Source organism: Rhea pennata, chromosome 4 (genome assembly GCF_028389875.1).
Source record: "Rhea pennata isolate bPtePen1 chromosome 4, bPtePen1.pri, whole genome shotgun sequence".
NCBI lineage: Eukaryota > Metazoa > Chordata > Aves > Rheiformes > Rheidae > Rhea > Rhea pennata.
In genome coordinates this window covers 76,402,811-76,428,216 of record NC_084666.1, presented here as the reverse complement: position 1 = coordinate 76,428,216, position 25,406 = coordinate 76,402,811, and the positions used below count along the sequence as shown (strand labels likewise).

The following is a 25,406-nucleotide window of genomic DNA, read 5'->3' as shown; positions in this document are numbered from 1 at the left end:
ATAAATGTTTTTAAGAAAGATGTCTGTGAAATCTAAAATCACGTAGCTTGTCTAAACATTAATATTGCAGTCACCCACAATTCAGTCTCAGAGGCAGAAGATCCATTAGTCTTTGCACAATGGGCTGCTTACATTGAAGTTTAAGCATGACTAGTTATTTTGGAATACGAGGTCCTTCTAGTATCAAAAAGTGTCTCTTTTGGTCTCTGCTATGCTGGCTGATAAGCAGGGCAGGGAGACAGCAGAAGTGGCCAAAGACGTCGGGAGCAAGTAGGGGCAAAGCAGTGCTATTTGTGCTTTAGCAGTCCTTGGAAGACCACTTTTGTCTTGAACCTTCAAGAAAATTTGAACTAATGGAGTTGCCAGCTTGTGCAAACTGTGTTGCTGTCCTCCTGCACGGGTCCTGCAGTGCTTTTCCTTGCTCCCCCCCACCTTTCAGTTTAGGAAGGAGTAGCAGTTGGTCATGCTTGCACTTACATGTAGCTTTTCATTCTGTTCTTCTTTCAATGGAGGAAGAAGTTTTGGGTTTAGAGGAGGGAATATTTGCTTTTTTTTTTTTTTTTTTTTTCTCTCTCTCTCTCTCTCTCTCTGATGCATTTTGCTCTTCAGTCACCCTGAGTTTTTATTCCTACTCCTATTTTTTCTTCCTCTCACTGGTTCATGGCGTTGTGCCCTTCTTACCCATCACTTTGGGGCATGTCTTGCCGGATGCTGCAGGAGTTCTTCCTTGGGGTGTCCCCACCAGCTGATAGAGGAGCAGGTGCTCTCCAAACGTACATGCTACTTTATCAGCGTTATTATGAGTTTCCCAGCTGCTTCGAAGTGGCATGCTGACATGTCCGGACAGGCAGATGGAAGGAATGTGTCAGCCTGCCACAAGTAAGAGAATCCAGTTTAGTGACCGATCTGTTCCGCAGTTAGGGTTTGTCTCCTCTCTCTTGCAGGGTCTGTTTCTGCCTGTCTGCCGTTCGTGCTGCTGCGGCTCCTGGGAGTGCCTAAAGGAAACAAATGCGTTATTTTGCCCTCCATTTTGATTTGTTTTGATATTTTGCTCTTCCAAGAAGTTCTGCTCTTGATAGAGAGCAAGCGAGAGCGTGCAGGCGTGTGTGTACTGGTTTACTGTAATCTCAAGTGTGTGCTATATTTCTGATCTGTCTTTTTTTCAAGACTGGTTTGTGGATTTACTGGAGATCCATTGCTGATGCTGTCTGCTGAGCTTCAGTCTTAAGTGCGTTGGGTTTATGCAAAAATATTGCTTGGAAAAAGATTGCTATTGAGCATTCCTTCAACATCCTCCCCCAAATAAGTTGGAGCAGGGAAGAAAACCACATATAGCAGCATGTGGGGTGATGTAGTCAAACCTTGCTCATGCTTTTGCAGTTTTTTTTTTTCACTTGTTTTGTTTTAAAAATATGGACATCTTCTTAATTATCACTAAAAACCAAAGGGAAAGCACACTGAGCACTAAATAGATATTTCCAGAATTGCTTGTGAAACTTTCAGTTGATCTAGCCCTGTTGGGATTACACTGAGAGTCCAAACAGTACTGGTTTTCTAAGCTTAAAATCTTTTGCTGTGATTTTTCTTTCACCATGGACAGGTAACTTGGCATCAACATGGTGGTTTCCTATTGAGAGAATCTGGTTTGACTCCCTTTTGTCTGTAGGACTGGTGATCAGTAAGTTAAAGCAATTTGGTTTTATACAAAACACCTTAATCTTAATTTCGACTTCTTTGTGTTTGTTCCTTAAATTATCTTGACCAGAGTGATGTAAGGATAAAAGTTTTTTTTTTTTTTTCTTTTGCTGAATAGAGAGGTGACTGTTGAGACTTTGCAAGTTTAAAAATTTGTATGTTCATGTTCCTATCTGTGTTCTTTTAAGGCCAAATACGATAAATTTGGAGTTTCCCAGAGTATACTACTGCTAAAGCAGTAAACAGCCTCTTAATGATTTAAAGAAGAGAAACTACTACTTCCTGTTGCTTTATGATTTTTTTTTGTTCGTTTTTGATTTTTTTGTCCTCTTACTAAACTGGTAAGTTTTCCTTATCACATACGTGATTCCAGTTATCTTAGATCTTGGCTTCAAGATAATACTTTCAGAGAACTCTTTAGCCTGAGTTTATCAGCTATAGAGCAATCTTAGATACCTAAAAAAAATGAGTTGTCTAGTATCTTCTAGATGTGTGCCCTTACTGACTTGTATATTCTTATGTAAACATTTTTCCATAGGTTAGGAAGTGGGTAGTACGTTTGGTAGCTTTGGAAACTTAGCTGTGAGCTTTCTGTCGTCTTTAGTTTTTAGCATAAAAAAAGTTTTAGCATAAAAAAGTTTTTCTCATAAGAAACATTCAAAAACTGGCACCGTTCCTGAATTTATATTCCTGAAGCACTTTGTGGATATATATATATATATATATATCCACATATATATATATATATATTTTTTTCCCCTTCTTCTTCCTTAGCTCACCTCGACAAAAGGGAACTGTCAGATTTTCGTGTCTTCTCCACCGAGGTATCGTGCTGTTGATAGTAGCAGGATCTTAAAATTGGGCTAGAGTTGCTTTGCTCCTCAGCTGATAAAATGGCTCGCCGGGTCCTGCCTGCTGTTGAGTGCTGGAAGTGAGAAGCGCTCTCCACGTTTGCCAGCGAGTCTACAGGGGTGCGAGGAGACTGCTGATGAAGTTGGTGTAAGGGGCATTCAGCGCACAGCGGGCCGTTAATCCAAACTCGGAGTTGTTGCGGAAGCATTTACGAAAGATAAGTGGCTTATTTAATTCAGAGCAGAGACGTTAAGGATAAGCTCTCCTCCTTTATAGTGTGTTCACAAAAAGAGGTTTTAAGGATTGGATTATTGCTGTCTGCAGCAATCCCTAATATGGAGGAAAAAAAAAAAAGTTTTAGGTGAGCTATTCCCTTTTACCGTGACTGCAAGTGAAATGCCACTGCAACACGGCCTCTGCTTCTGAAACAGCAACCGGTCAAGACAGTGTGCCACAGGTGTAGTAACAGCAAGAGGCTGGCGTGGCAGAGAGAGGAGACATGTTTTTTGCTACTAAATCCACAGCATGTAGTTAGGAGTTGCTTTGGGAGGGAAGATGATTTAAAGGCGGCTAGCAGTTCTTGGTGAAATAATTTGGATGCACGCGCTTGGCTTGCAATTGCAAGGTGCTGAGATAGAGAATGAGCTACTGGACCAATCCATGTGGATGATGGTCCCAGTCTTCTCCAGTTCCTGTGCTGTGGTTCGAGGTCAGGTGTGAAGCACAACAACATTGTGGAGAGCTCCCATGACCGGGAACGAACCCCTTTTTTTATTATAAGTAGTATAGCGAGCAATTACTGAGAACAGGGTGGAGAGAGAGAGAAGAAAGCATTTCTCTGAGGACTAGTTGAAGCAAAATAAGGGCAGATCAGCCAAACATATTTTCATAATACGCCACTGTGGTTTGCCTTGAGCAAACAGTTTTCAGTTGACACATGTTTTGGAACAGCTGGTAAGGAAAGATGTACAGTCATTGCTTTATAGTTTGACAGCCTTGAATTTAAAGAGACCATAGCTTAGCTTCTATTTATACTTGCTCAAAGATCAAGTTGAAGGAGTGGGAAGATGGAGTTGGTTCGACTGGGAGCTGAGTGTTCTCTGTAGTCAACGTGGTCTTTGTGCTGGGGGTATTATATATTCTGTCTGCTTGCTCAGAAGCTGACAGTCTGGAAAGGCTGATGGGGGAATACAGTTTTTCTTTTTTTTTCTCTCTCTCTTTTCCTTAAATTCACCTGTGCTTGTACTGGAATAAAATCCTGGTATTTCTGCTCCTCTTCAGGGAGAGCTGCTGACTGCTAGGGTTGCTGCTGGTAATAGCCTTTGCTGAGCACGTGATGATGTTTGGAGTTGTAAGGAGGAGCAAATCAGCAAAGCATGGTGTTTTCTTTGCACAATCAATGTGCTTTGCAGTATCTGGACGCTCACTACAAAATAGCGACGGGACGTACGATGGCCAAGATGGCCAACTAGGTGTCGTTGTCGTGGGTTTTTCTTTTTCGGAAGTGCCATGGAGGTCTTTGCGTTTTGTCTGGATAGCTTCCATGGCAGTGGTGACATCTGCTTTCACGAGCAAAGAAATTCAGGAATATTGCTGCATCATGTCTTTGCTGACTCTGCAATGCAGCAGCAGTGGGCTCTGAGCCCAAATCACAGCGAGAAGACATAAAGCTTCCGACCCAGAGGTAAGAACCACCAAACGGACCAGGCTTACAGCAGAAAAGAGCTAATCACGGAGAAATGCAGATTTTTAGATGAGCAGACAAAAGTTGTGCTTGTTTGGTCCAAGCCCTTAATGAGAGGACTATAATTAGACTAGAATTATCTTTATTGATTCAGTGCTGGCAAGCTGAAAGCCGACTGCCTTTTAATCAGCATGCTGTATATTCGCGGTCGAGTCAAACCTCACTTTCACTCTTTGTGCAATGCCACAGCGTACAGCTCTGTACGATACAAAACCATTCAGGAAAACCTCTTTCCTGCTCACTCTTCATTGATGTGTGATTCCTCTTACCCTAATTTATCTTCATTTCTCTCTTACGAATATTTTGCCAGCTCCGCTGTAAGTATCTGCAAAATTTGCAATTACAAAATTACGATCGTGTTAGGGTTTGGGTGTTCTGGTAGTTTACGGTTCCAGTCCAAATGTCTTGATAGCCACAGAATTTGCTACCCTCTGCTGCAACAGGAGAAGTAATTTTTCATGTTCCTGTGGCTTGGCACATGCTTCTTCCTAGGGGAAACGAGGTGTTTTCGGTAAGGGTTAATATTTTGGATCAGAATTTAATGTCTATAGGTTCCAGCAGAAAGGTAATGTCTGAAACTACAGAGGGCCCTGCCTTCATTAGGGTTTAACGTGGTAATTCATGCTTTAGCTGCCGTGTACCAGAAGGACTTTGTTGTTGTTGTTGCTTATTTGTTTTTCTAATGAGGAGCAGGGCGGACATTGTATAATTTCTCAGGCAGCGGAGATTATGCAATGGATCCTGTTGTTGTGGAGCCAAAGTCCGTCGTGGTCCCTGGGCACCAGCTGCTTGCATTTGGGCTGCTGCCCTTTTTTTTTTCTTTCTTTCTTTCTTTCTTTCTTTCTTTCTTTTTGCAAATAAATTCTCTTCTTCCCTGCATTGCTGTTTTTTTCCCTCTCCGACCAATGTCACTTCAGCGAGGCAATCTGCCCTCCCCCCCCATGTTGTTATTGCTTGCAGGTTAGTTCACTATGCCATGTGCAGCCCAATAGATTAGAAGCTGGTCTGATACCACATTATTTGTTGTATTTCCAATATTTCCACGTAAAAATATGATTTATGGTAATTGTAATTAGGCCATACTGCATAGTGTCCTGTATCAGGAAATAATTTAAGGATTAGGGTTTACAGCTAGCATCATGGAGTTTGTAAGTCTTACATCAAATAAATTACAGGGAACACAGGCATTTCCTTGCTTACAAGAAAATCGTGTGAATCAGGTATTTGTGTAGATGGCAAATTGTCTTAGGATATGTAAAAATGGTGTCATTTTAAAGAAATTATGGGCCTTTTGGCATGAGCCTTTTTGGAACTCTTTGGGTGTTTTTTCTTTCTTTCTTTCTTTTTCAGATAAAGTAGCTGTGCTGCACACTGTGCTTTAGAGATGCTATGCATGCAAAAACACTTTCTCCTCCTCTTTTAGACCTGGAAGGCTGAGTGCGTAACATATGTACGCTTCACTGCTGTCTTGTACTACTAACCCTCAAATTTCTCATGGCAAGAACATTCCTTTCTGATTTCCATATCTGGTTTCTCACGTATAGCCTCCCTCAGCTCCATTTGTTCTATCCATTTTTGATGGCCATCTCTATCGGTGAGTTGATGTCCACACTTACACTTCTCGCACTACAAATGCAGTCGTATTTCATCCAACCTCTTGATATTAGGAAAAAACAAAGGAAATAATTGATGAGGAGGGAAAGGTTGCAAAGATTTTTTTGTTTGTTTGTTTGTTTTGTTTGTTTTTTATTTTAAGAACAGCTAGACATCATTTTCCTTACCATTCATTTCTTATTCGTGGCTAACTTGGCAATGCCTGCATCTAGTATGAAGTTCCCAAAATAAATGCTTGTATTAGGCTCGTAATTTCACTGAGAATTTTGAATTCACTCTTTAAATCTTTGGGGCCCAGGTGTTCTGTGGTCCTAATTCCAAAGTTTTTCTCATGACCTCAAAACTTTGCAGAGCTAAATTTCTGTGGCTCGTGGGATTTCTTTCTGGAGGTCAAGGGAGGAACCTGTAGGAAGTGTCATCTTTGGCTAGGAAAATGGGCTGCTGTTTATCACTGTAGCTGGAGGAGTTTGGAGAAGGAGTCGGTAACCCGTAGCTAGCTAATGTAGATCAGAGAAGACCTGTGGAACACTTTGGATGGGAAACGTTGTGTTTTGATGCTGTGCAAAGCATGTTTGTGGCAGATTTCTTCGCATGCTGTTGCCGGGTACCGTAATGAACACCTGACGGAGAACGAACTATCGGTCAGTGCGGGTGCTTTAATTTGGTCTTGAGAAGGATAATAGATGCTTGTTTAAATAAGAATCTGTTTACTTCAGGAATTTGCCCAAGAACTTAATTGAATTCCAAAATAATAGTTATTCTATAAAAACTTAGCATGATTCGTAGGGAATCTTTCTCTTCTACTATGGGAAAAAGAAGATTATTTGAATCAGCACGCTCCTGGAGCATTTATTGTTTGCCTCCGCATCTCTGCTTTGTGCATGTGATGCTCAGAATTTGTTGGCGGAGCATTAAGGGATGGGATCCCCTAGAAGGATTTAACAGCTTTTTAGCAGTTTGGATGTGTGCAGCTAAGCATGCATAACTATGGGAGCACGGGTCCCTGGAGGTCGTGTATTGCTGGAAGTCCGCTATGAATCAATAACCTACAGGCGCTCTTTCTTTTACTGGGTTTCAAAATAGTCAGCAGTTGAGCCATAAATCTTAGGACTTGAGCAATTTGGAAGGAAGTTGTTTCTTGGCTGCTTCGGAGAATGTGCCTTAAAAAAAAAAAAAGAGAGAGAGAGAGAGAGAAATCTGGTGGTTTCTTTACCAAAGTGCCGTTGTCTAAATCTCCTCTTTACTTTTTGGCTGTGAGCTTCATCAATTTCTTGAAAAAACCTTTTGGTAGTAAGCTCTGTTTTGAAAATAAATTAAAACTGAGAGTCGAAGAAACCGGCAGCGGGGGGGAAACATAGCTGGCGTGAGAACTGTTGTCGTAAGAGACGTCAGCCTGGGAGGAGGTCGGAATTAACCTAAGCGTTGTCTGTGCCCTTTTGAATTTTATTATTGGAGATATTTTCTGTTGAAGGCAGTGGAAAATGATAATTTTACATGTGCTTCTCGTGAGTGACAAGCAGCTAAGGGTTAGTACCGCTCTGTAGTGGCATTCAGAACACACTGGAAACCAGCAAGCAACTTATTCCAAGTTTGATAACGTGCTTTAAGAATTTATTGATCAGTTTGTAATTTATCTATTACCTGCTCTTTGAATTTAATACATAACTAACTTTACTAAGGACATGTCAATGAGAAGCCCTTCTTGTTAGAAGGGAGTTCAAACTGATGTGCCCATCGTACTTTGACTCTTGTAAGAGTAAATCTAATTTGTATTTGCCAGGTAAGGAGAGAGATGAGTAGAATTTAAATCAAAATGGTAGTTTATCACACTGTTTAAGGGCTGTTTACATTTCAACTTTGGATCAGAAACAAAACCCAAGATGTTTTGGCCGAGATTGCAAAATATTATCGCTTGAATTGACCTCTTCAGAGAAACCAATATAAACCCAAGATCTTCTGACAAATTTGGGCTGCGATACAAAATTCTGTGTGTTTTTCAGCTTCTGAACACGCGGGTCTAATACCTTGGTAAAGGTTTCCAAAAACCCTGAAGCTGGACTGCCTATAAACTAAGAAGGTGGTGACATAAATAAGCTTAAGAACTTTTCTTGTATAGCATTCCCTGATTCCTTAATGGCTTTCCTGAGCTCTGCTTAAATAAATCCCAGTTTGTAAATGTGCTTATTCTGGTATCCGGCACTTCCCGTAGCATTCAGCAGTGCTCATTGCTTCTTCTTAGTGAGCCTGAGGACTTCAGATTGGGCTCTGAAAAGTCCAATTGCTTTAAAATAACATCACCCAAAGTTGATTCGTTTCAGCTCCGATTAATGACGTGGGCAGTGAGTCAAATGTGAGGTTTCTTTTGTAGAATTGGTGGGAATCTGCAGTCACCAAATCATGATTAGCTGGTGTCTGAAGTGGTGCTAATAACTCTCAGTCAAGTCAGACACGCAGCTCTTAATGTGCTGGAGTTATTGTCGGGACTGCCTTATTGCAAAAATAAATAAAAAGAGAAATAAATGAAAGTTTGATTAGTTAACAGTATTTGTTTATACCTGGCCAATTTTAAACTTTATTTTTACTTTACCTTGACTTTTATTTCTAGGCAGTAGAATGGTTATGAAATTTTAAGATATTAGATTTTTTTTTTCTGGTTGTGGATTTCTTTTTCCTTGTGCTTTGATCTTGGCACGAGCCATTTTAATCAGGATCATGGACTTTGCAATTTACTGTGTGATGTTTCTACTGCAGAACTTTTGAGCAGATTTTCCTTTGCAATAGCCAAAAATAATTGTGATTGACATGGCTTCCATTTGTTAGAAGAGTTGCTATAGGATTTTTTTTTTTTTTTGATTTGGTAACTACTTCAGATGAAGTATAGACAGAAAATATGGAAAAAGAATGTTGAGGGCTCAGAGGCAAAGCTAAAAGAGATTCTTCAAAATACATGCAGAGGAAGTTGAGTAAGACTACGTTAAGGGGAAGGAAGAGTGAAGCTGTATCATCAAGTAGCTGCTATGTCACACTTCTAAAGGTTTGTCCCCTCTCCCTCCATCAGAAAAAAAACAAAAAGAAAAACCCCAAACCGCCTACATCCTTCCTGTCTGCTGCTCTCCCTCTCTACACCAAAAGAAAGAAAAAAAAATAAATAAAAAAAGGAAGAAGGAAGAAGGGAAGGGGAGGAAGATAAAGCAAAAGTCCAGTCCAGGACTTCAAATTCACGCATATACAAACTCAATAACTACAGATTTGCTCAAAGTGTTTAGTGATTAAGATATGATTCTGTTTCTGAGTAAGAGGGAGACCTGGCTGATTGTGGAAACAGAGTTAAAACCATGATCTGCTGATATCCTTCTTTTAACATGTCTCTATTTGATTAACCATGTGGACCATCACTATTTAAATAGTGATGCTACTTGATGACTGCAGAGGGGTAGCAATTTCATGTTGGAAACTGGCACTTCCTTAACTTAAATCTTTCAATGCTTTTAATGTTTTTTTTTCCTGCGTCAAAAATCACATAGTTGCGGTGGTTTAGATCCAAAACTTGCTTCCCACTGCGTCTTTTTATAGAGCTTGTGTTTTGAAATGAAGACTTTATATCACACAACAAAACATGAGTGAATTATGTTTGAAATCTTGGCAGAACAAGTTTCCTTTGTATGGAGTACACACTGTGATGGAAATAAAACATTGAGAAGTAAATCTGTTGTCCGAGTCCTTTCACTTTGCACTTCTGAGGTTTGCTAGGCCATGCCTCGAGTTACACTGTGAAGTGGAGGATAAAAATGGATATTACTCACTGATCTTAGTCTGATCCAAGTTAACAATGATCAGAAATCTGTTTTATGAGGTATCTCTGGCCTAGGACATCCCTCATGTCTTAACATTTCAGAAGAAAGGAAAGGGAAAAAGCCGTGAATGGATTGGGAAAAGGAGGAGCTGTCTATGGAAACCCAAGGAAGGTTGGTTTGAATTTTGAATGCAAATTGAACAGCGTGAGCTCTCCTACGTGGAGACGCTTTTATAGAGGTGCACAGTTAAAACTTTAGTTACAGCATCTTGACGAATTAAAGCCCATCAGCTGAGCATTCTTTTGGGCTATCCCAACTGCACAGTTAACTCTTTGAGCAACTTAGAGCATCATGTTGAAAGAATTGACTACCAGTTTGTGGAGGAGGAGAAGGAAGCACACAATCACAATATTTGTCCATTGGTAACTTTGAGTGGCTCCATTTGGACACTTCTTTTATTTCTTTTGGGAACTTGTTCTGTAGTACCTTAGTTTTCTTCTGTTTCAGGGGAAGAAGAGTAAAAGAGCTCAGTATATTAAATGCCAGTGATGTGCAGCTTGGGTAAATGTGACCCTCCCAAAGGGGTGTGAAGGTTGTTTGTCTCTTGTTCAATTTTGAGGTTGCTAAATGAAAAGATGACCTCTTCTTCTGCAAGTTCCTCTGTGATTTCCCGCTGTAGACTGAAACAGTTATTAGGATATGGGATATTTAATGCCCTTTTAGTTTTGTTGGTGGTTGTTGAATGTTTTGGGTTGTTCTGTTTTTCTTAGAAGCGCCTATTAAGCCCGTCAAGACAGGAAAAGCTAGACTTGGAACGAGATCTTCGACAGCTGCCAAGAGGCAGTACCCGAAGGTGTGAGGAGTTTGCAAACTGTCTGCAGAACTAGCTCTTTCGGGGAACTCTAATCCCTCAAGAGCAAAGTAAATAAACTGTGAGAATATGCAGAAAGTCTCTGTCCTGTCAGGCTGATGGTAGCAGGTCAGCGGACTCGTTTGCTTCCAGGTAGCTGTTGGAATAAAGCCTGATCTCAGTTATCATCAGAAGGTGGTGAACTGTGTGGCAAGAAAAGCGCTGTTATCTTACCGTTCCTTTTGTAAAATGCCTCGTTACGCGTTACTACTCGTTAAGATAGATATCACCTGAATTTGTGAGAACTCTACAAATTTGTGGAGCACAAGCAACTAGTTAGAGATTTGAGTTCAGGTAAAATAATCCTGTTCTGAGAGGTGAAGACCTGAATTCTGCAGCACAGTTCTGCGAGCGGCGTGCGTGGCCCTCGGCGGGAGGGTTGGTGGGAACGTCCTGCCATCCGGCTGGCCAGCTGTCCGGGGAAACTGCTTCCTCGTAGCCCTGCTGCCCTCATTTCCCGCTCCCTCAATGCAGGCTGAACAAACTGCTTTGCGGTGGGCATGTTGTCAAGCCTCGGTCTAGGTATTTAAGTGATGTCCTCCAGGAAGGAGATGCAGAAACAGAGAGCAGATGAGACGTCCATTAGGAGGACGGTGGGGAGGGCCCGGGTTAGGAGATGCCTGTTGATTTGTGCTGCTGGCCTGGAAGCACTGGGCTCCCTGTTATCCCACGCCAAAATTACCCCCACGCTGGCTTCGTGCGCTCTACTGTGCTGAAGAGAAACCTACCGAGGGCTTGGTGCCCCACGCATGGAGCACGGCAGCTGGGGCAGCTCTCCAGGAGCCTACCTGGGTCTCGCAGGGCTGGCTTTGGGGCAGATTTAAAAGGTCTGTACGCTTGGAGTCCCTGTCCTCTGCCCATCGTGCCCGATGCTGTTGGTTTGCTTTCTGTTCTCCGCTTCCTCTTTTTCAGGGAATAGAGGCTTCGTGGCTGTCGTTCTTGCCCCTAAGCAGCTGGCTGGGGAGAAAAATATGTCACTGTTGGAAAGATCACCCAACTTGTTACAGACCAACTGAATGGGGGGGAAACCGAAGGCTGTTGATCAGAAAGAGTTAAAAGGAGAATCCATACACTTTACCTTTTTATTTTTATTTTTTTGAAAGCAGAGTAGCTAGTCAAATGAACATGCACCGTAAAGTTTAGTCTAGGACTCCGGAATTAAGATACAGTCTGTAGCTGACAGTGAAAAAGCATCAAAAGATAAATCACATTGGAAGCACCTCAGGAGGTCTGTAGTCCAACCTCTGGCTCCCAGCAGGGCTGGCTGTGAGATCAGACCAGTTTGCTCTGGGCTTTGTCCAGTCGGCTCTCCAAAACCTCCGAGGACAGAGACTGCAGAGCCTCTCTGGGCCCCTTCCAATGCCTGGCCATCCTCACAGGGAAGAAGTTTCTCTTTATAGTCAGTCTGAATCTCCCTTGTTTTGGTTTATGCCTCTTATCTCCAGTCCTTCTGCCATGCACTGCTGTGAAAAGCCTGGCTTCGTCTCAATTTGCCAATAGCCTGTGGCACCTTAATATAGGTCAGCCTTCAGTCCTTGTTAAGGACTGTAACTCTGTGATTAATTAAAGTAAATAAAAACTCGTTTGAGCTTGGTACTGATGGCTAGGATACCATAGTGATGTATTGATTATATTATGTAATATAACAGCAATGAGTTTAGCTATATTGAGCAAACTAGTATGTAGACACTAATTAAGAGGGACAAATATTTATTTTTGTGTGTAATGTTGGCAGCAGCTTATACACTTACGTTAAAACAAGCAAACAGAAAACTCAAAGACATTCAAAGTACATGAAATTGTATTGCAGCTCTTCAAGTGTCATCGAGGTAGCTGATCTGCCTTTAGGAGAACAAGAGCATCTGTCCTCCACAGAAGGTATCTGACCTTTGGATTTCAGAAATTTAGGTAACAGGGATTCAGATAATCAGGGTTTGCCTCTGTGTCCAAGGGGTTTGTATTCATTTTTGTGGAAAGCTAGAGGATTAGCATGGCATTAGCTTTCTGAAATAAGCAGAGAATGCCTCTCTGTTTTGCTGATTTGTTTTGTTTCTGAATTGATAAAACGCTATATTTCAGGCAGTTTTTTAATTCTTTTTTAAATAAAAGTTTGTATTAATAATGTAGATTGACTCTTTGAGTGCATGTTGGAATATTCTAATGAAGGCTCTGTGTTTTGGTATTTGATTAACTGAAAAGTACATACCTTGTCACTAATGTGCATTTCAGAGTAGATGGCCGCTGTAGAAAGCTTGACCATCCTTGTCCTCTTTGAGGTGCGCAGGGATAAGACGAGAGGCGATGGACCCAAGCTGCAACAAGGTACATTCCAGCTAGATATTAGGACAAAAACTTGCACCATGAGGCTAATCATGCCCAGAGAGGTTGTTGGATTTCCATCCTTGAGTACCTTGGAGGTACTCAAACTGAACTGGACAAGGCTCTGAGCAACCTGGTATAAGTTAACCCTGAACTGAGCGGGGCGTTAGGCCAGGTGACCTACATAAGTGCCTTCCAACATATATTATTCTATGTTAATGATATCCAGTGTTTAGCTGAAAGGAAAAACAAAGTGCTGTGACATTAAGACCTAACTATTTGGTTTGAAAACTTCTGCTTAAAAGGATTGTGCTTCTTGTCAAGCAACATTTAGTGTTACAGGTTGCCTGCAATTCAGTTGAATATGTCTATATAAAAAGCATTTTGAGATTTTATTTGTTTGTTTCCACAGGAAACACTTCTTCCCTAGTCAGCGCAGAAGACTTTATGGATACATGTAGATTAATGGATCCTAGACAAAGATTTCTGTAAACTAAGGACTGAACACAATAGAGTAGAATATTCCAAAGACAGCCTGAACTAAATTTTACTAATCTACTTAAATGCACATTTTTTTTGATGGTTCATTTGTAGGGGAGAATTAGCATTTATTTCCATTTGAAGTATCAACTTATAAATGTAGGTATTATCAAAGCATGCAAATTTAATTAGAAAGTATTTAAAGAGCAAAGTAATATCAAATTCTACTAAAATATCCATGTTCTTTTTTTTCCAGGATGATTTTTGGCTTTGGTTTAACGTAAACACTCCGATGACTACTTTCTAGTGGAACAGAGGTCAGGGCGTTGTGAGAAGTCATTCTGACTCTTGCAAGCACCTAATAACACTAAAACAAGACTTTGATCACTTCAGCAGAACCTGCCTACCTTAAATGGTATTAAGTTTGTTTCTTTGAATTGTATTTCTTGATGTATAAAGGTTTGAACAGTTGGTGTTTAACTTTCGTTGTTTTTAAAGACTACCCAGTGCCAAGCCTGAAAGGCTTAGGAGAGCATGGTGCCTCTCTGGGCTAAAAAAAAAGTATCATCTGTCTGTACAGTCCATCATTTTATGTTGAAGAGCTTTGTAGTTTGATTGCTTGTAGCTCTTGGATGACCTGAGTGGCAATAAGCAATTTTTAAAAGTTGAATCTAGTAAAGTAACTGTAGTGATCTGTCGTTATCACCCTGCTTTGTGGCGGTCCTTCCCTTTGCTGTCGAGGTTGAACATGTCTGCATTTTGCAGGTTGTCCCAGAATCTGATGTGTTTTCTTACAGAGTGGAATATATTTTTAGAGGTAAAAAAATGCAAGAGAGTTGGTTGTTGAGAATATAAGATAAGTTATTCACATTATTTTAGCCGAATTATAATTCAGATTACCTGCTTAGACAGTTTCTATTGCTGTATGTGAGGTGAAGGTGTATTCTGGTAGTAGTGCTTACCTGTTCTTGCATGCGTTTCTGGAGCCTGAAGACAGGACATTTTCAGTGCAGGACTGTGTACCCTGAAACATAGGGCTACAAAGATGATCAGAGGGCTGGAGCACCTGCCCTCTGAGGAACGGCTGCGAGAGCTGGGCCTGTTCAGCCTGGGGAAGAGAAGACTGAGGGGGGATCTGATCAACGTGTACAAGTACCTGAAGGGAGGGTGTCAAGGGGACGAGGGCAAACTCTTTTCGGTTGTCCCGTGTGTCAGGACAAGAGGCAATGGGCAGAAATTGAACCACAGGAAGTTCCGCCTGAACGTGAGGGGGAATTTCTTCCCTGGGAGATTGATGGAGCACTGGCACAGGTTGCCTAGAAGGTGAGCTGTGTGCCTGAATCCATTTCCTCCTTTAACTTTCTTCAGCACGGGGAGGTTAAGTGGAGTTTTCATTTGGAAGTACGTTTGTGGCAAGAATGCCAATAGTAGGATTAAAAAAACAAACAAAACACCCTAGTAGTACTTGCAAGGGGAAGGAAGTACCTGGGTCGCTGGAGCTGTGACCCTGGTTGAAGGAGGCGGAAAGGGAGCTGCGTTTGTCACTGTGTTCGGGTTTGCAGTGATAGAGCTCGGTTCAGCGGGAGCGGGCAATAAGAAACAGTGAAGAAAGACGGCTTTGAAGGAAGCCAGAACTTGAAGGGCTCTGTATAATTCTGCAGTTGCAGCTGACCCTTCTGCTGGCTCTCAAGGTCTGCTCTTTGTCAGAGAGAAACATCTGATGTTTTCAACCTGATCCTAGTATTAAAATAGGAATAGCTGGAGGTATATAGAGGAAGTGTTGCCCATATGTCATAATCCTTCTCTCAAGTTCTATATCCAGCGGAAGGATATCGTTACATGTTTCAGTGAGAATTCAGATACCAACTCCTGCTGGAGGTATGTGTTTCCGAACTCTCGCCTTGTCTGGCCGAGGATGTGCTTTTCGTCGAGGCCCCTTGTAGAGCGTCTGGAAGCATTACCAGTGATCTAGAAAATGAGTGCTAACCACGTATTTCTCTACTAGAATAAGCAGAAGTTGGGGCCGTGTCACACGTATTTGTGATTGCTTCTAGTTAGAAACAGGATTTTACCCCTATCAGACACCAATGGAGTCCTGGCCCTCCATTGCTGTATTTAATTCCTAAGTGACTGATTCAGCCTTTACCGTGCGTGTCTTGCTCGGTTCTTACGGATTTGTGTTTTGCCTTATGTAATGTCCTCCTCTACATCTCTCTGACATAACATGGAAGTGAATTTTCTAACTTCGTAGAACGTGCAAATAGAGGAGGTGGCAAAAGGAATAGGTTTCTGCAGAAGGCTCGTGACATATAGCATGGGCGAAGTGTGATACTTCTCTAGGGCATTCATTTTGTGTATTCTAATGGCACCGTTGTGGTGTGTGTAAGCTTAAATATAGATTATCCTTAGAGAAATACTTGAAAAATATCTTAACGGAAATGCTGGCAGCTGGTAATTGGCATAGTACTTGTGTTTCTGATCTCAGATATGAGAAGGAAAAAAAATCAGATATCATAGTGTTATTTTCTCAGTTTGCTTCCTTCCAGGAACCAAGGGTTTCATGATTGTTGCAATTTCTTATCTAGTACTTGTAGGGTATCTTGTGAGGGAAGTAAGCAAAATGTATTTGATTTGTGAAACCCCAGCAATTGTGCCTAGATGAACTGCAATATTTAGTCTAAATAAAAATAGAGGCGTAAGTAAAAGTATTGGTGGAATATCTAGTGGGCTACCGGAGCGCAAACATAACGTTCTGTGTTACAACATGCAGCTGAAATGAACCAAGAGAAATAAGTAATGACAACTAAGCGAAGTCGTCCAAATCAGAAGTCACTTCCGTACCTTTAGAAATTGGTTAAAACTTATCGCCATCAGCCGTGAGGAAGAACATTTGACAAGCAGTAGCCTAAGCTCCATTGACTGTAGCTTTTACCTTGTAACAAAAAAATGTGTGTTTATTTTAAAATACATATTGATGCCATGTATTGTGTAATTAAAGAAAATGTGCTTTTATTCATCTGCTGGAAAAGTACTTTCAGTGGGGGAAAAATTCTAAAGTAACTAGAAAAATTGCCAAAATTAATTCTTTGGGGACCTCTTGCAGATTGGGGCTCTTCTGGAAAAGAAAAAGTCTGTTAAACGTTTGTGCAACTTCTGTGAAGTGTCAGTTAGGTTTTTATCAGTTACGCTCAAGCTGGCCAACCTAATACTATGTTTTGAGAAGATAGTTGAAAATGGCGCTTTCTAACTCTTTGAATCGGGAGAAGCCTTCCTGTGCAGCAGGACACTTTGTAAAAGGCTTTTATTGGGGAGGCGGGGAGTTCACTGTTCAGAAACTTATTTCAGAATGAGACTTGACTTCTGGAAAATAATAGATGTGGAGGTCCCTGAAGTTTAGTGGTGGGCCGTGAAAATGATTGTAACACGCTTTTAAAGTTGTGCTGACATCTGCTGAACCACACACTGCCTGTACAGAGGTGCAGATGTAGTCTGGTGAATGAAAAATCATTAAGGTGCTTGGTTTGCACAGCAAGTGGGAATATGGCAACATTTTAAAATATTTGTTACTTGTCATTTACTTTCTTTCTTTTTTTTCCATGAGGTAATGGCTGCTTTATATGCTTTTGAAGTGATTATGAGAAGGCAGGTAATGCTGAGTGGGTGGTTAGGTCCTTCCTGTTCCTCCTCTTCCGTGCTGGATGGTCCTGGGACTGTGAATGACAAGGCCCTTAGCCAGAAAGCGTAGGTGCCATACGTACTCTCACCTTATGTCTGGAAAGGTGCTGTGTGGTTCCACATGGGTTTATATTCCCTTTCTGCTCCCTTTCAGTGGGCAGTGGGGAAGTCTACAGGCAGAGCAGACATGGAGCCACTCATGTAGCTGCTTGCAATCTGTTTGAGCAGAAAGAGTTTTCATTTCCTCAGAATCTGCAATGTGTTTTTAGTGTCGGTAGTTCAGCTGGAAGACATACACGAGCTGCTCTTTCTCCTTTCTGTATTGGGGACGCTTCTGACCCTGGCACATCCACGCGTTTGACTAGGGCGTAGGGAGAGATTGACGTGGCTTGACTTGTGTTAAGTGTGTTCAAACTTCTCTAGTTGGTTACTAGTGGGATCAAAAATGAGCTATTGTATTACTTTAGTTAGTTAAATTTTTGGAGGGGGACTTCAAGTTTTTTTGGATACTTCAGGTTGAAAACTGTCTGAGCTGCCTTGTTTGTTTTTGTTTTCTTGTGGTTGTAATATAAATGGGGTGCACCACTGGCTTGGCAGCCACTCACGGGAATTCTGCTGATGACAACAGAGAGAATTCGTGCTTGGGCAATACTGTAAATTGGTTCATGTAATTAAAGTAGAAGCGTTTTATTTTTGGCACGATGGAAGCCATTTAAGTCTTGCTACTGTATTTAATGCTCCCCCCCCCCCCCCAAAAAAAAAAAAAAAAAAAAAAAAAAAAAAAAAAAAAAAGCCTGACATGTTAGTCTGTTGGATTGGAAAGGTCCTGGAACATCTTCAGGATGTTTTGAGAGTGCAAGTTGGGGTAACTCATGATGGGAAGATACTTTTGATAAAGCATTTCCCAAGGCATTGCGGCCCTAATGAACTTGTAATCTAGAAGTAGGATAAATGTGAAGGAATCAAGATTTAAAGAGACAAGCTGTCCCAAATGTACTGTGGGAAGTGTAGATAAACTGGACAGTTTAGTTCCAAAATAAGGTTGAAGTATATTTCCTTAGTGCTCTTACAAGGTTCTTTCTTCTTGCATCTCCTACTTACGTTATTCTGTTAGACCAAGTAAATAATGAATATGAAAGGGCTTACAGGTTGTTTTGAAGGCTGTACTTTCTAACACTGCATTTTAAAATTTTAGCTGGGAAAAATGCTGATACTGCCCTTTTATATGTGTGCGAGGAAGTTTGTGGGTTTTGAGTGCTTGTGGTATAACTGGTCATTACTGAGCCTTGAAAATATAGCAAGTATTAGTTAATCTTAGCTTAATTGCAGTCTAGTCTAACATTGAGCCCATATATGAGATTTAGCTGTAAATGCAGACAACAGAAGAGATTGATGTTGTAGTGATGAAGTCCATATTAGAGGGAAATCAGATAGTTGCAGACGGCAGAAATGACACTTCAAAATTTGTATTGAGGCTCACTGCCAAGCTAGTCCCAGTAACTGTCGTATGTGTAGCCTCGTAGTTCAAATATTTACTCGCTTCTGGAGCGGTAGCAATAAAAGTGCTCATCCTATGTCTGGCATTTCTCAGTTTGAGTCCAGTTTCCACAACTTCACACTCTGTGCAAGCACATAATATTTGGTACAGGCTGTTGACTCTCTGTTTTTCCCAGAAACAGTGGTAAATGCATTCTGACGGTGTCTTAAATGTGCTGCTTTTGATCATTTGGCATTAGCCTTATTCAGACAGGAACTGGTGAGGTGGGACGCTGATCTTCTGCCGGCTGCTTTTCTTTGATGTGGCCTTACAGCCTTCCTAGTTTTGGTTTTCATGGGAAGGTAAGGTACACAGTGGGGATACAAGTGAGGGAAAAGGAAAAAGAAGGGTTTGAGCAGAGGGGTGCAGAGGCAGCTAAACTGAAAGCTTTGGCATGAAAGGTTAAGAAGAGCTTTGGAAATATAGGGGCTTGATGGGAATTTCTTCAGGGAGGTCCACACCTCTTCTGGAAACTTGGCATAAAAGGAGAGTCCCTTTTATGTCTATGTGTGCATCAGTGCTTGTGAACATGTTTTTGACTCCATTACCATTTCAGATTGCAGCCTTGCCTGTGAAGGAAAGCGTGTGTGGCGGAGGGAATGAGGAAGGGCACCGTGCGCTACCTACGCGCTCACGGCTGAATAATGCACGCTTCAGCTTCTCTGGAATCCATACAGTGACTGCAGATTAATCATCTCCTCTGGAGATTTCTCAGAAAGCGATTGTCTTGTTTCCCTATCAAGTTGGCGATTTCCCTTGCACCCTTGCTCACATTTTATTTCCAGTTCTCTCATCTCGCCACTGTCTTATTTGAGGCTTGTGTCATCTAGTCTATGGTATCTTCCCTTCCTTCTGGGAGGTGAAATTAGGAGTCCAGAGCGAATGTGTTGGAACCAAGGAGAATTACGTTTGTTACTTCCGTCATGTGCAAGTTCTGCACAACCGAAGTGTTTCGTGACAGTCGGTCTAGCAGTTAGGTGGCTCGAGGAGACACCCGTGGTTGTTACACAAGAGGTCGGGTTGGAAACTGGGACTGGCAGCTCCTAGGAGACGCTCTATGTGGTGAACTGGAGGGCTCAAGCCAAGGGTAGTCTCCAGTTTATGGCGTTTCATCGTAGGACCGTGCCCGGGAGCCGGAGAGGACGTGCTTTGCGTAGAGCTCCTTGGAAGTGCAGGGAGGCAGTAACTGCCGGGAAGGGGGGTCATCAGCACCCTCTGGAGAATTGGGAGGGGTCTAACATCTTTTCCATACGTGAATGGTGAAGTGACAGGAGCTGGAAGGAGTTTTGTGACCTCCCTGGGCCGCCTCAAGCAGCGTGAAGTGCCAGCAGCGTGCTAACGTGTGCACCGATGACCTGAGAGCGTGGGGAGGGAAGGCGGTAGAAGCAGCGCTGTGTTGAAGGCCTCAAAAGGCCGTTGTATCCAGCGAGGCAAGGAGGCTTCAGAGCGGTTTTGTGGAAACGGTTCCACTTTGCGACGCTGGCTTGCTCACAAGTAGCGTGGCGTGAGCCCAGATTTTTGCGTTGGCACAGAAGAGGCCGTAGCCACCCACAGAAGCCGCAGACGTGGACACGCTAACGCACCTAAGACTTGAATCCTGGGAGGTCTATTGGTTTTAAGAAAAAGGAAATTACAGCAGGGTTGAAAGGATGGCATCTGCTTCACGTCTTCCCTCCCTGGTGTCTGGGAGGCTTGAGCGTTGCTGGAACGGGTTGTTTGGAAGGCCGCAAGGTTCTCCGTGGGTGAGCTGAATCCTGCGTGAGCAGCAGGGGAGATTCAGTACAGTCACAGCTTACGGTGCAAAATACCCCCATCAAAATACGGGCAGGTCGCTGAAGCTCTTCTCCCGAGAAGATAATCGGAAGTCGATGCCACGTGGCCTGCGGGTAGGAGAGATGAAGCTGAGCTGATGGAGAAAAAAAGCTACTGATAATGTTAGTTGGGTGCACGCACGAGGCGCGTGAAATGGCTCCCTCGGCGACCGAAGCTCATTAGCTCGTTTACTCCTGTATTCCTGCTTACAGGCTGGGTGTCGCTATCTTCTTCTAGTTTGCTCAAACGCCTGATCTGTCAGCTTTTCTCATGTTCCTAGACTAAACTAGGAGTGACCTTTCCAAAAGCAGAGCTTACTCCGAAATAAATACAGTACGCAGTTAAAACTTCCCAGGAGTGAGGCCGGAATGGCACGGTTTCTCAGCTGACTTCCCCTCGCTCGCCGATGAGTAGCAGAGGGTGTTACGGTCACGGAGACCGACGTTAGAAGAGAACGTACTTGTTTAGCTATTAATGCTGAAGTCTTGCGCTTGCCAGCAAGCTGCTTTAGTTTTCAGTGCGTACAGCAAGGTTATAACAAAATGTTTTGTACATACTAACTCCTGCAACATCTCTCTGAGCACGTTGTTATATTAAAGCCGTCTTTCTCACAAAGCCTTTTGAAATAGTGTGGAAATAGCGTGGTTCCTTTTCTTTCTTTCTTTCTTTTTCTTTTTTTTCCCCTTCTGGATTCATGTGGATTTTTTACCTGATCTCTTCCCTGCTCCTTTTACTGCATAAGATAATAATAAAACAAACGTGAACTCTAGTATAAGATATTCCCAGTTGGCTGAGGATGTGTCGGTACTGCATAACGCACGATGCTGTAGGAACACCTGAACTAGCGCAGAGCGAGACAGATGGGGGGCGGGGGGGGGGGAGGGAAAACAGCGGCGTGCCGTTGCGTGGCTAACGAAGCAAGGCGCAGCGTTTCGCTCCGGTACCTCGCCCGTTGCCAGGTGCGGCAGCACGCAGCGCCGCGGCCGCTGCCCGGGGCTGCCGGCTGCCTCGGGGTTAGCTGGAGATGGCCGCCGCGGTCACGGCGCTGAACTTCTTGGCTCGCGCGCGTTCGCATGTAAAACCGAAGGAGACCTGATACGGCCTTGCGTAGCTCAGGAAAACGGGGTGGGGAAATTAGGTGCTTTCAGGAGTGTCGTAGTGGCTCGGGTGAGATTGGATCACCCCGGCTTGGTTCCTGTTCCCCTCCCGCAACGGTGAGAAATCGCTTGCCCTCTCGGAGGGATGCTCTGGCTGATCGCACGCTCTCGGTGCATTAGTTACGGGGCTTGCACTGCGTAGCGACTCTTTCAGCAGTTTGTTTGCTTCCAGTGAGTCCCATCGAACTGCTGAGATGGTGTTTGTTGAAGCTTAATGACTTGTATCTCTCTTGTTTGTTACAGCTCTTTTTCCAGGAGCTATTTCCAAGATCTTTTAGGTTTGTGAAAACCCAGTTGGCCTAAGAATAACTGCTTTTCTATTACAAAAGAGCAAAGCTCTATGATTTTATTGTCACTTCTATATTCTAACTCTTTTCATTTTATGTTATCTAGTGAGAGAACAGCTTTGGTCGTGAAGAGAATCCTCGGAAAGGAATGGGCCCTGCTCTCCAGAAGCTGTTTGTCCTGATCCCAGGAATGCTGTAGAGGTTAGTGCCTGGCATGCTAAAGAGCTTTTGCAAAAATTGCCTTTTAATTTGTAATTGCCACACTGTTCAATTGATTCTGTGTGAAGCAGTTCATATGCCTGTCATGGAAACAAGGTTAATACAGGCGTAGTTTGGACACCGTCAGTTTAAAATTGCTCTACCCAAGTAACGTTAAGGTTTTGGTTTATTTGTGCAGATGCTGTAGAAGTGCCTAGCTGGGTGATCACAGAAATTTGAGTGCAGTGTGATACGTGCTCCAAGTTAAACTGAGTTAGACTTGGAAGTATTAATTAATAGAGTTTATTTTTTTTTAAGTAAGAATGAGTTTTTAAGTAAGAATAAGTTGTTTATTTTTTTAACTTTTTAAGCTTCCTATTTTTGCTTTGAGAGGGAACTGCTCCTGCTTTTCAGTGGACAGTCCATTCTGTATTAACTTGAAGACTGTTATCTCTATCTTTGTCCTGAGTGACTTGTGTTTCGGTGTTGTATTCTTGTTTTTTGGTGTTAAGTGATGTACGAGTAGGCTACTTGCTGTAAGCATGTTTCCTGTTACCTATATAGTCCTGCTACAAATATGAGGGCCTCCATAATGGCTTCCTTTTGAAAGCTGAATATTCTAGCTAGTTTAATTTTACACTTTTTGTAATACTGAAGAGGATTAAATGGATTTATGACCCAATGGATTTCTTCTTAACTAGTCAAAAAAGCCCGTGCAAATATCAAATTCAGTAATACTTTATTTTGCTTAGGCAAACTGAATATGCCAAGTAATATTTAATGAATGTGGGGAGGGGGGGAGAAAGGGAGTAGAGAGAGGAAAAACATAAAGAAAAGAGATAGGCAGATTTAAGTGCTCTTAGACAAAGAAGTGAACTTCCACAAGAACAGCAGAGTTGGTCAATTAAACCCTTCTAGTTACCTCGGAGGATTTGTAATGTTTATTAGCTTACTCTGCGTGCACGGATATTACTGTATGGTATGGCTACTTTACAGTAATATCCAAGCTTCACTAGCGCACTATTTAATGTATAGAGCCTTCTGGAGCCAAAAACGAACACAAAAAACCTGTTTCCTTGGTTTTGTACTACCATATGTGAGGGACACATAGTGAAAAGGTGACCTAGTGGAAAAAGACTCATTAGTCCCAGGAAATGCCGGTTGGCATAGCTCCTTCAGGCATGCAGAACTTAACAGCTGTTCTTGTAAGATGTTCCCTTTCTTACAGGGGATCTCTAATTTTTCATGTATTATAACCGTCTTTATCTTGTTTGGTATAAAAATAAAAGCTTCAAAATTTGAAGATGTGCATCACTTGTTATTTATAAAAAAAATAAATAATTCCATATGAAATCTTGCAAAAATAAGATAGGTCCTTTTTTTCTAGCTCTTTTTTACTTCTTTAGTGACTTGGTCTATAATATCTTATTCGTTTAGGAAAGGGAGAAAAAAAATCCGTACAAGTGGAGGTGAAAGCAATATGCTTTTTTCCCTTATATCAGAAAAATACCCTGCTCTCTGCAACCTTTTATGTTTAGATTAATTTCTATATACTCTACTTTATGGAGAACAAAAAAGCAGTTGAAGGCTGATGTCCTCTCTTCTCAGTCTCTTCCCTGACTTGGTACAAGAGTAAGTTTCAAGCACGTGCAGGTTGTTTTGTGGGTCTGTGCCGGCTGCCTGGTTAGCATCGTGATCTGCTGCTCTGATACTCGTGTAGCAAAATACTCCATCGGCGCTGTGTGCATCCTGTTCTTCCAGTTCCGAGGACATGTAAGAACTGGCAAAGCTTATTAGCTTCGGTTCAGCGTTGCTGTGGATGCGACTGTGCCCTTTTCTGACCTGAGCCTGCTCCGTTTGACTCACTCCAGCCTTGCTCTGGCTCAGGTTGGGCTTCTTTCTACTTGTGGCATGAGTTAGCTGGGGCTACGCAGTTAATGGTAAAAATCACGATACAGTTCATAAACACACAGAAACTAACGGAAAACAGCCAACCAACATGAATTTGTCAGGGAGAAATTGTGTCAAGCTGATTTAGCTTGTTTCCTTGACAGATCAAGTGGATTACTGAATAAGGGAGGGAAGGGATAGAAATGACACAGCTTGAAGTTTGTGAGGTTTCAAAGGATGTTCTTTTAGATGTAATACATGCAGTGATTGTGTGTGTGAGTGTGTGCTCTTTCTTAAATCACCATACAGCAGGAGTAAAGTTGAATGACAATACTAGTATTTAAGTGGATGTATGTGATTGTTACCTACACATTGGTATGTATTGTTCTGAGGCCTCAGGAAATCGCTGTGATGTATGTGATGAGGATTAGCAACTTAGAGCTTGACAGCCTCTTGAAGCCCCAGGATTTCTCTCTTGTGCCGGAGGGGAAGGACAAGGGCAGGCTCTTCACAGTGCCACCTCCCTGTCTTTCCTTGGATGCCACAGAAGCAGTTAGACAGCTCGCACCGGGACTGCCTGCCTCCGTTGCTCTCTGTGAACAGCTAAAGCAGTTTGTCTTTTCTCCTGTAGTAGGAGAGGGCAGGTTGTTCCTGCAGCCCCTCTCCTCTTGCGTTTCTGTGTGCAGGGTCCAAAACATGCACCGCTTCCAAAGAGGCTGTTGGTGTTCAGGAAACAGGGAAGGGGAAAAAAATAGCGCTCAAGGTATTTGTGATGTGATCCATTCTTCATTGTGTTGAAGGTGTACATGAGGGAAAAAAAATTTTGCTTGCTTGCTAGCTATGGAAGTTATCAGGGCTCCCCTTGGCACCTCAGGCCTTTTATCTTGCAGGAATTTGCCCTAATGTTCTTTTATTCATAGTAGTTCTGTTAGTCTGTCACAGGGAGAAAAGAGGAGTAACAATACTCTCGAAGAGCTTTTGTAGAATAAGATGTGAAATGTGAAAATAATAGGCATTTGGGATGGTGTTTTAAGAAGTCTGATGTGTTGCCTTGTCTTAGCCTGCTTGTGATTGAAAGGGATGTTTGCACGCGTTGCTTTTGCATACGCAATGCACCTTCCAAAGCAGTTGTCAAGTTATGACAGAAGATGAATTTCTTGACTCCCTTAGAGATGAGCACCAATATTTCACACAGGATCTAGTTTCCAAAACAGCGATCATGAGGGTTCTTGATTTTCGTGCCTCTATATTCAGCATGCAATAGCAACCAGAAAGTTACTGATAGATAGCAAATGGCAGGGCAGATAATTAGGGACAATTCTTTCAACTTTCAATTCCATAGAAGATCTCATCTCAAAAAGCTTTCCTTAAAACTATGAGATGGAAACTTTTGCCTTAATATGCCAGGAACAGATGTCACGAAGCTCCTTCCTTTCACCTGG

At 42.3% G+C, this 25,406-nt stretch overlaps 1 protein-coding gene across 2 annotated transcripts in view; it reads left to right on the top strand.

Moving 5' to 3' along the window:
- The window catches only part of WDFY3 (WD repeat and FYVE domain containing 3), a 177,237-nt gene that overhangs the window by 10,345 nt on the left and 141,486 nt on the right, over nt 1-25,406 (top strand). For both annotated transcript variants that reach the window (XM_062574355.1, XM_062574354.1), the window contains exon 2: nt 21,983-22,077. The gene's annotated coding sequence lies outside the window, so the exon portion shown is untranslated. The remainder of the gene's footprint in view (nt 1-21,982; nt 22,078-25,406) is intronic.